This window comes from Trachymyrmex septentrionalis, unplaced genomic scaffold, assembly GCF_001594115.1.
Source record: "Trachymyrmex septentrionalis isolate Tsep2-gDNA-1 unplaced genomic scaffold, Tsep1.0 scaffold60, whole genome shotgun sequence".
In the NCBI taxonomy this organism is placed as follows: Eukaryota; Metazoa; Arthropoda; class Insecta; order Hymenoptera; family Formicidae; genus Trachymyrmex; species Trachymyrmex septentrionalis.
Window position 1 is genome coordinate 5,480,677 of NW_017305779.1, and position 8,539 is coordinate 5,489,215.

Genomic DNA, 8,539 nt, shown 5'->3' on the forward strand with positions numbered 1-8,539 from the left:
TTTTCACACACACATTTAAAAACTCAGATATTTTTTTCATAAAATATATTCAGTAGAAAAGTACAATTTAAAGAAGTAAAATGTAATCTCGTAACTGGACTCCTAATTTTGGTTGTGATCTCGTATTCTCATGTGATGTTATACATTAAGTATTAGTTATTTATACAAATATACAATAAAATAGTATTGTTTATGTATTTTGTTAACAATTGTTACAAAATGTTCTTCTATTAAAATTTTATTACGTCGGTTAATATTGAATTTTTTTCAATATCCCTCTTTGCCTTCTTAAAAAGTTTGATCACTTTACCGTAATTGATCTTTATGTAGAAAAATCACTCCCGAAGAATTATCTCGTGTCGAAAACGTTTTGTTAACCTATGCCAAAAAAAATTAACGTAATAATTTCAATAAGAAATTTTATTTGTAAATTTAATTTTGTGTTTACTCTATTTTAACTATTGAGAAATCGTGATTTCCATCAATTCAATAAAGTTAAAATTGCTTATATCAGCATCGTGCTTCCGATAAAAAGAATGTTTGGAGAATCTTTTTTTTTTTTTTTCGTGTGCGGAGGTCTTTGCAAATTTCACGGACCGATGTCGTCTCCGTTGAGATCGGCGATCGTGCTGATGACGTGAGTCAATTGTCACGCGAGCCGTGGCTTAATCCAATCGACCGGCGACGCCCTTAATGCCGGATTTTGTCGGGCTAGTTTCTCTTTCTCTTCAACGTTCTCCTCGTTCTTGCCCTTACTCTTGGACGCCGTCAAGCGTGCCGCCAAAAAGTGCGAAAGCTTAATTGGTAAAATTGGATCTTTCACTTGAGTGCTCGCAATCAGATGATCCCCGCAGTTTAGATCGTCGATCATGCAGGGCGCGGCTCAACGTAACCAACGCCGAAGTGTCTCTCAGTCAGTCGTAACGTGCTTTCCAGCTTCTGTGAATTACATAGAAGAGAACAACTATAGATAACTTGACATGTAAGAAAGAGATTGACTTAATCTGTCTCAAAGCGACTCTTATGTCATGCCCGGAAATCATCCGTTTAAAAGTTCACTACAAAAATTAAATGGTCTTTTGGAATATAATAAGATTTCGATATTTTATACTGCTCTTAGACAAACTGTCAAAATTAAGTTAGCGATAAAGCAACAAATATTGGTTCTTATTTATCTTTTGTCATATTTTGTTAATTATTTTATTTTACATAATTCTAATAATAAGAAAATACACAAAGTCTAGAGAATAATATGTCACGCCACGCACATTAACTTAGAACTCACTTCGATTACTATCACATTGATTGCCAAAATGCGAACGTTAACAATGGCATTAGCGTTTATGGATATCTTTTAATTCTGTGCAAACAAATTTTCATTTAGACCATAGAATTTTCAATCGAACATCCGAAACCGCACGACGTTTTTACCCCGCACACATTTCCTCACATTCTCGGATCGAGCAGAACCAGCCAGGCCAGACTATACAGGAGCTAACGATTACACGCGTTTTTGCTTCCGGTCAGGCAACTACTCATAGGATGTTTCACTCGACTGTGCGTTATCTTCCCTTTCAGAAAACACCGAGCACCAGCACGTATGTCCATTCACATGGTCTCGTAAGTACTTACTTTTCTGTCATTAATCGAAACTTGTAACAATTATTTAATTTTATCTATAATTTCTTTCATTCAATTATCATTTAACTTGTAGCTATATAAAAAATAAAACGACGCTTCTCTCTCTCTCTCTCTCTCTCTCTCTCTCTCTCTCTCGATATCCTATTATTTGCAATTACGTATTACGATATTTAGATACTATTCGATTTTTTTTGGAATTATATTATACGGAAAATGTTCACAAATAAAGCAAGTTTGAAAAGATGCCATTTTGGCCTGAAGACATCATTGATAGTCGCAAGACGAGATTCGAGCCATCGCGATTCGTTTTAATTGCGGATCGATTTCGCAGGTTCTGATTACCAACGACGAAATTCATTATCCTTCGCTCTCTATCTTAGCTCATCATCGGGAGACATCGACGTTGTAAATATCGTTTCTTAACTATTCGCATTAGGCGTTTCGACAGCGTACTCTTTTTCCGGCTCCATGGTATTAAATAAATGCGGACTCGCGTAACGAACAAAACTGCGATTTGCGCAGGATATAACAAAATTATTGACTCTCGTAATAAGCGAAGTATAATCAATTTACGCGGAAATCTGAAAATTTCTTACTCTTGACAGGGAGAGGTTGCAACGGAGAAATTTGTGTGCCGAGCAAATCCAACTAATAAAATCAACTTAAAATCTGTCAAGATCATTCCTCTCACAGAAATAGAATAAGGAAAAAAAAATTTATTAATTTAATACTAGCCAATTTAATACTGAAAGAGACAGATATCTAATTACTTATTTGGAGTATGAAAAATATTGAACAATGGTACTCTTAATATTTAAAATAGATAATTAATTATTTTTCGATATTAAATTGGCCGGTATTAAAAAGTCTTTATTTACATCAATAAATTCTATTTTTTTTTATTTAGAAGTATTATCCTGTCGCACATTATCCTCATATCATCCTATTACTTCATTAGACGATCTATCCAATCTAGATTTTATCATAACACAGATGTATAATTACAGTATTCAGTTTAATTATATAATCGTGGGTTTAAGTAGATAAAAATCTCACTAGCTGACTTATCAGATTAAAAAAACCTTTTTGTAACGGTGACGCGATGCGAGCCCGAGCCGTTTTATAACTCGCGAGCAGAAATTTTCCTTGACATTCGACTTGGGACGATCCTGTTAAGAGATACTATCAATTTAAAGTGTCGATGCCAGGACGTTAGGGTAGAAGAGAAGGCGCGGAGCAGCTGTATCAGCCTCACCTGTTGTTTCTCGCCCTAATTATGGCCTGATACCTGGCCATAAAGTGACGATATATGTATAGATAGACGTATACTCGTAAATTCGTAGTAAAATGTGCACGTACTGTTGATGGACAAGATTTATCGACTCGTTTAGCTCTTTTCGCGGGACCACACAAGGAATTAACTATAAGATTAAAGAGACAGTTCCTTAACATCGTTTTTTTTTTTAGCACCTTCCGTTCTTTCATTTCGCCATACTGTTTTCTACGAATTTTAATGAATCTTTTTTTCTTAACATTCTAATTAATATTCTAAGGAATTTCTTGAAATTAAGTGCATCTTGCGTTCGTTATACATACCTACTGTGCCATTCGTGCAATCAACCCGATTGGATTAATTTGCAAGAGTAACAACTTTATATCTTTATATAAACGTCTTTGTTTCTATTCCTCATATCAATTAACCGTTTATGACCAACGTATAGTATTGAAAAAGAGGATTTATCACGATTATGTAGTTATGTAGTGTAGAGAGCGTGAAAATATTTTTATACGTTTTGCTGTTTGTTGAAGATAGCTCAAAAATCAAGCCAAAACATTCATTTCATTGTATTTTAAATAAACGCTGGTTATTAATGACGTTACACACATTGACTATCTGACTCTCATTAATCCTATTTTCTGTATATCATCTCTGTAAAATACTTTATGATCAGTTATCGCTTTGGTATTTATTTTGCTCATTTACGATTAATATGTGCTTCGAATCGTAACATATTTCTTATATTTCCAGTTCCAATTATAAACTCGAGAGTTTTGCAAGGTGCAATGTGTCATTAACGAATGTCTTAAGACGGATATACGTGATTATCTGTGCATTAAAATGCAGTAGTGACGGTGGATAATTCACTGCTTATCGTCTTTCTTTTCCATGTGTAACGTTAAAGGTAGCGCTTTATTATGTATACGCGATCGACAAAAACAAGGAGGGAATAAAATGTCCATCGAGTCCAAGTGTGATGTAGAGCCTCGCGTTAGCGAGCAACATTGTAGATCATCCATCGATTAGTATCTCACTTTCGTACCGAGAAAACGATGCGGTAGGCATCTTATCCGTAGCCGATCTTTACGCACAGCGCTTAGCGGATAACTACGTATCATCAAAGTGCAGCGATTCTAATTATATTCCTAAAACTCTTTATCTCCGTTTCTATTATCTGCTGACGCATTGGTAATGACACACTTTGCAACACGTGCGCTAATAAATGCGACTGCTTACAGATAATGTATTCGAGCATCGATTCGTTGTTATAGCTCAGATCTCGCGTTTCTTACGCGTATCAATTGTATAAAAGCAGAAATTTTTCTGGCATTCGAAAAAAAAAATGTTCTCTTAAGAATATGAAGGTATTTTCAGTTTAAGATGAAATCTTAGTTTGAGTTTTTTTAATTAAATTATTAAAAAAGAAGGGAAAACCGCTCACACATTTGTAAAGCAAAACACAATATAATGTTGTTTATATTTATTAAAGAAATTACTTTACACATTTACTCTGAATCTTGCTCATCTTTTGGTCTTATTTCTATATTTGTTGTGTTCTTCAATTAAATTATAAATGCCGATAATATGAATAATAGCGATTTATCTTTCTTGCGTACATGTATCGTTGATACATATTATATTGATACATATTATATTAACAATTACAATAAGAGATTATGGGCAACGTATCGATAATAATATTAATATTCAGGTATATCCGTCGTTTCAACCTTTTGTCCAATACATTCTCAATCCATCCACGCAGCCGCACCAACGTGTATAATTACGAAATCCAAGTTAAACGGTCCAGTTCATAACTCGCTCGCTTATCATTTTTTTTCTCGCGGCAAAGCAAACGAGCGATTAAACGTTGACTAACGATAAGGGAAGAAGAGAGAACGTACGCCGTGCGGCTTCGTTCGTAGCCATCGTTGTCGAGTAAGCATATCGAGATGTCCGTTTGCTGTTCGATAACGCAGATGGTCGCGCGATCATCGGATAACTCTACGACGACTATGAAATCGCAGTTCACACGTTTCTCAAGGTCCTCGCACCCGCATATCCTTCAGCAGAAATAAAGGATAAGAACTAATCATTCGCACGCCGCGCGAGACCGATGTCGCGCGTGCGTACTACCTGAATAAATACGTACCCGTACTCCGCGAGCGTGGAGCTCTTAAAGATATTAATCGTGCATGTCGGTGCTTTGCATAATTTTGTAATGCATCCCGTCAACGGTCGATAGCATCTTTCGCACGGCGCGGCGCGGCGCGGACTTACCGCAGGAAAACGCACGTGGGTGTTTTATATGTATATGCGAAATCGTTTCCACGTAGCCACGAACGACCAGCTTGTAAATCTCTGTTGAAACTACCGAGGCTTGGTCGCGTCGCGTCGCGAGTTAATATTCTAGATAAAGCGTGAAACCTCATAGTCGTAAGAATGTAACGTTCGCGAGTTTTTCTTTTTTTGGCAATCGTGTAAAAGGAATGAAGAGGCGAGAAAGACACATTTATAGAGGGATGGGATACAGATGTGAATTCGACGTTCATTTCCAGTACACGATATTACGCTGTACAATACAAATCTTGCCGTGAGAGAAAACATCGTCCGGCGCTGTGAGTCGATTGACGATCTATTTCTCTAACGACGGCAGATGACCTCATCTTTGCCTGCCGATAGCCGATCCGCTGAAAAACCAGCGTCGCCTTACGCGGTTAGTATCCTTTTTCAGTCGACTCCTTAATTGCTCCGCTTCTAAAGATCAGTTGCTTCCATGAGTCGCACGCGCGCATCGTCGATAATAAAGTGCTCGCTGGAATAATAATCGACCACACAAAGGATCCATTATTCAGACGACAGAGAGATCTCAGAGAGCGAGCGAGAGAGCGAGCGAGCGAGCGAGCGAGAGAGAGAGAGAGAGAGAGAGAGAGAGAGAGAGAGAGAGAGAGAGAGAGGACAGGAGACACAGTCTGTCGATAATCGATGCCGCCATATTCAGCAAACAAGTTGTTCCGATCGCAGCGCTTGACAAAAATAATTCCGACAGCGAATTTATTGCGGGAATACACCATCGTGTGGGGTTCAATGCGCGGGGCCCTCTCATTGCATCGGGCCGCGGCGTGGGCCCGATGATGGGCCCACTGATGACAGCTCACACAGCGGACTGGTCTCATTAGGCCCACGCGCGATTTCAACCTGGTTCAGCAACGCAACAGCAACGTAACGCCGCGTGTAATTTTAAGCGGAATTTTCTTCGTTTTCCTGAGACGTCTCGTTATTTCAATTTTAATTGTCAGGGAGAAGAAGAGAGAGAGAGAAATAATGAAAATTATCATTATTTTTTTTATCGCACATACGTCTTTTCAGTGATCGGAGTGTTTATTACCTGAAAAAAATGTAAAGGTTTCAGAGGATATCCTTTTTACTCTTGAAAATCAGAAATTTCCCTGGTGAGATCATAGAAGACGATTTACTTAGCGGAATAGGGTAGTTCACTGATATTATATTGTGAGCTTCCTGTATACAAGTACAGTATTATATGTATAGGTTCCGCAGTTCCAGTTGTAGAAAATCATTCTTATAGAATTTCTGTTTTTTTCTTTACTAATTTTTCAATATATACTTTATTTGCGTTATTTGCAATTTATTTCAAAGTTGCATTAAAAAATGCTTTAATTTTACTCGAAATTTGGAACAGATGTACCTGGAAAATTCGAAAATTCTCATAGAATCTTTTTGCAAGATTTTAGTAAAAAAAATATCCCGGTGATATTATTATTTTCTACTGTCTAATACCTTATACGAAATTTTCGTTCAACATTAAAATCGTCGAGGCTGCTGTTGGATCATTAGGAAATGAAGATTTAGGCATTTCCGCGAATTAAGCCGTAAATAACACGTCATCGTAAAGTAAAGGGATCCGTGTGTTTCCTGGACACCTTTGTGCTGCCTCTGTTCGCAACAAACTGTCATCGCGTTGAGGGACCATGTGGTATCTTCCGTGGCTGACTAAAACACACCGTTCTCTACTCCAGCTCCGGTTGAACGGCTAACGCGAGCAAAGCATTCCCGGCGTCGCCTTCTATTTGCCCGATAATTTAACGCAACGTCGGCTCGAGCCGCGGAACATTCGCGTCCCATTTTACATTTTCGATTAGCCGAAACGCGACGCACCCTATCCGCTCTCTTATTAACGCGTCTCTATATTCCAGCTAGTGCCGTACAGTTCCTCTCTCACTTTCCACCGTTCCGCGCTTCTATTTTCTCTCTTCCTCTTCCTCTTCCTCCATCACGGCTTTCTCCGTTTCGCCAGCTCGCTCTCGACCGAGTGTGCATCGCGTCGCCGAGCGGAGCAATAAATTTTCGCGCGCCGACACCGAGCAATATTTCCTTGCCGTTTGTACGCGCCAGTTCCTCTTTTTGTCGAGGGGTCTCTCCGTACACGCGGATAAACGCTCCGCGTATTACGGTTAAACGCCGCGAAAAAAAGGCGCACCCGGTACCATTTCAATTTGCGAAATGCGGCGCTGCGTTCGCCGTTGCTGGCACCACCGCTGCCGCGAGTTAAACCTTTCGCACACACAAATCTGCATAAGAACATAAGCATGCCGCGAGAAGTATCTCGATCAATGAAAGGGCTAAGTTATCGCAGGTATATTGTAACTAAGAGCTTACGTCGAAAAGGCTCGTTGCTCAAGAGCGACTCTTCTAATTTTTATCGTTCGCATCAAATGCGAATTGCCCACGTTATATACGTACCCGCAATGTCACTTTGGAATAAGAATAATAGATCCGCAAAAAAAAAATAAAAATAAATGTCGGAACAATTAAACGAAAAATATATCGCGTGACAACCGGCGCAGTGTAGCAGAGAGTTTTATTATTCGTATTAGCCCGCACGTGCATAGAACGACATGGTGATGTATACCATGGTATACATGCATGCAGGTACTATCAACTGTAAAACTTAATCGTCACATTGAATTACAATCAACTTTTTCCCCATACATCTGGAATGTACTATAAACGCAAAGACGCCAAGACAAACTCGCACGTGCCAAGGGAAAAAAAGTGCACGTTGTATATAATAAATTTATCGTCTATTAAATAAATAATTGATATTAGCGCACGAAAATAAGACCGTTTTGTATGCAATACATATATTTTCTCACTCAAGTATACGCGTAGTCAAGCCTATGACGATCAAAGCTAGAATCTTCCAAATGCCCAAATAATTCACAGTGAATTATCTATATCCTATATATATACACCATATTTTTGTAGTTATTCAAAACTGCGCGCCGAAATTTTTCCGGACTTTATCAAACGCAATAAAACTACTGCAATAATATCACAAGTTAAATTAAATTGACAAGCAAATTCTAAATCTTCAATCCGATATCATATTATAAGGGTGTTAATATGCTGAAAAACTTGAAATAAATTTATTACAAAAAATATTACCTCGGGACTTGAACCCGGATCTCTTGTATTCCGTACGAGCGTCCTGAGCCATTAGAGGCTTTAGTAATATTCTTCGCAATAATCAGTATATGTAACAATAACGCTTCTTGCAGGCAGCAGTATATAAACAATAATAAGATTTTATTATATATA

The 8,539-nt window shown here is 38.1% G+C and overlaps 1 long non-coding RNA gene across 1 annotated transcript; it reads right to left on the reverse strand.

Annotated features, from left to right (window-relative positions):
• Positions 1-280: 280 nt before the first annotated feature.
• On the reverse strand, positions 281-1,701 carry LOC108752523. The gene is made up of 3 exons (XR_001939563.1): positions 1,432-1,701; positions 1,286-1,360; positions 281-939 (listed from the first exon to the last, which is right to left on the reverse strand). It is a non-coding gene; the product is annotated as an uncharacterized LOC108752523 (long non-coding RNA).
• Between the last annotated feature and the right edge of the window lie 6,838 nt (positions 1,702-8,539).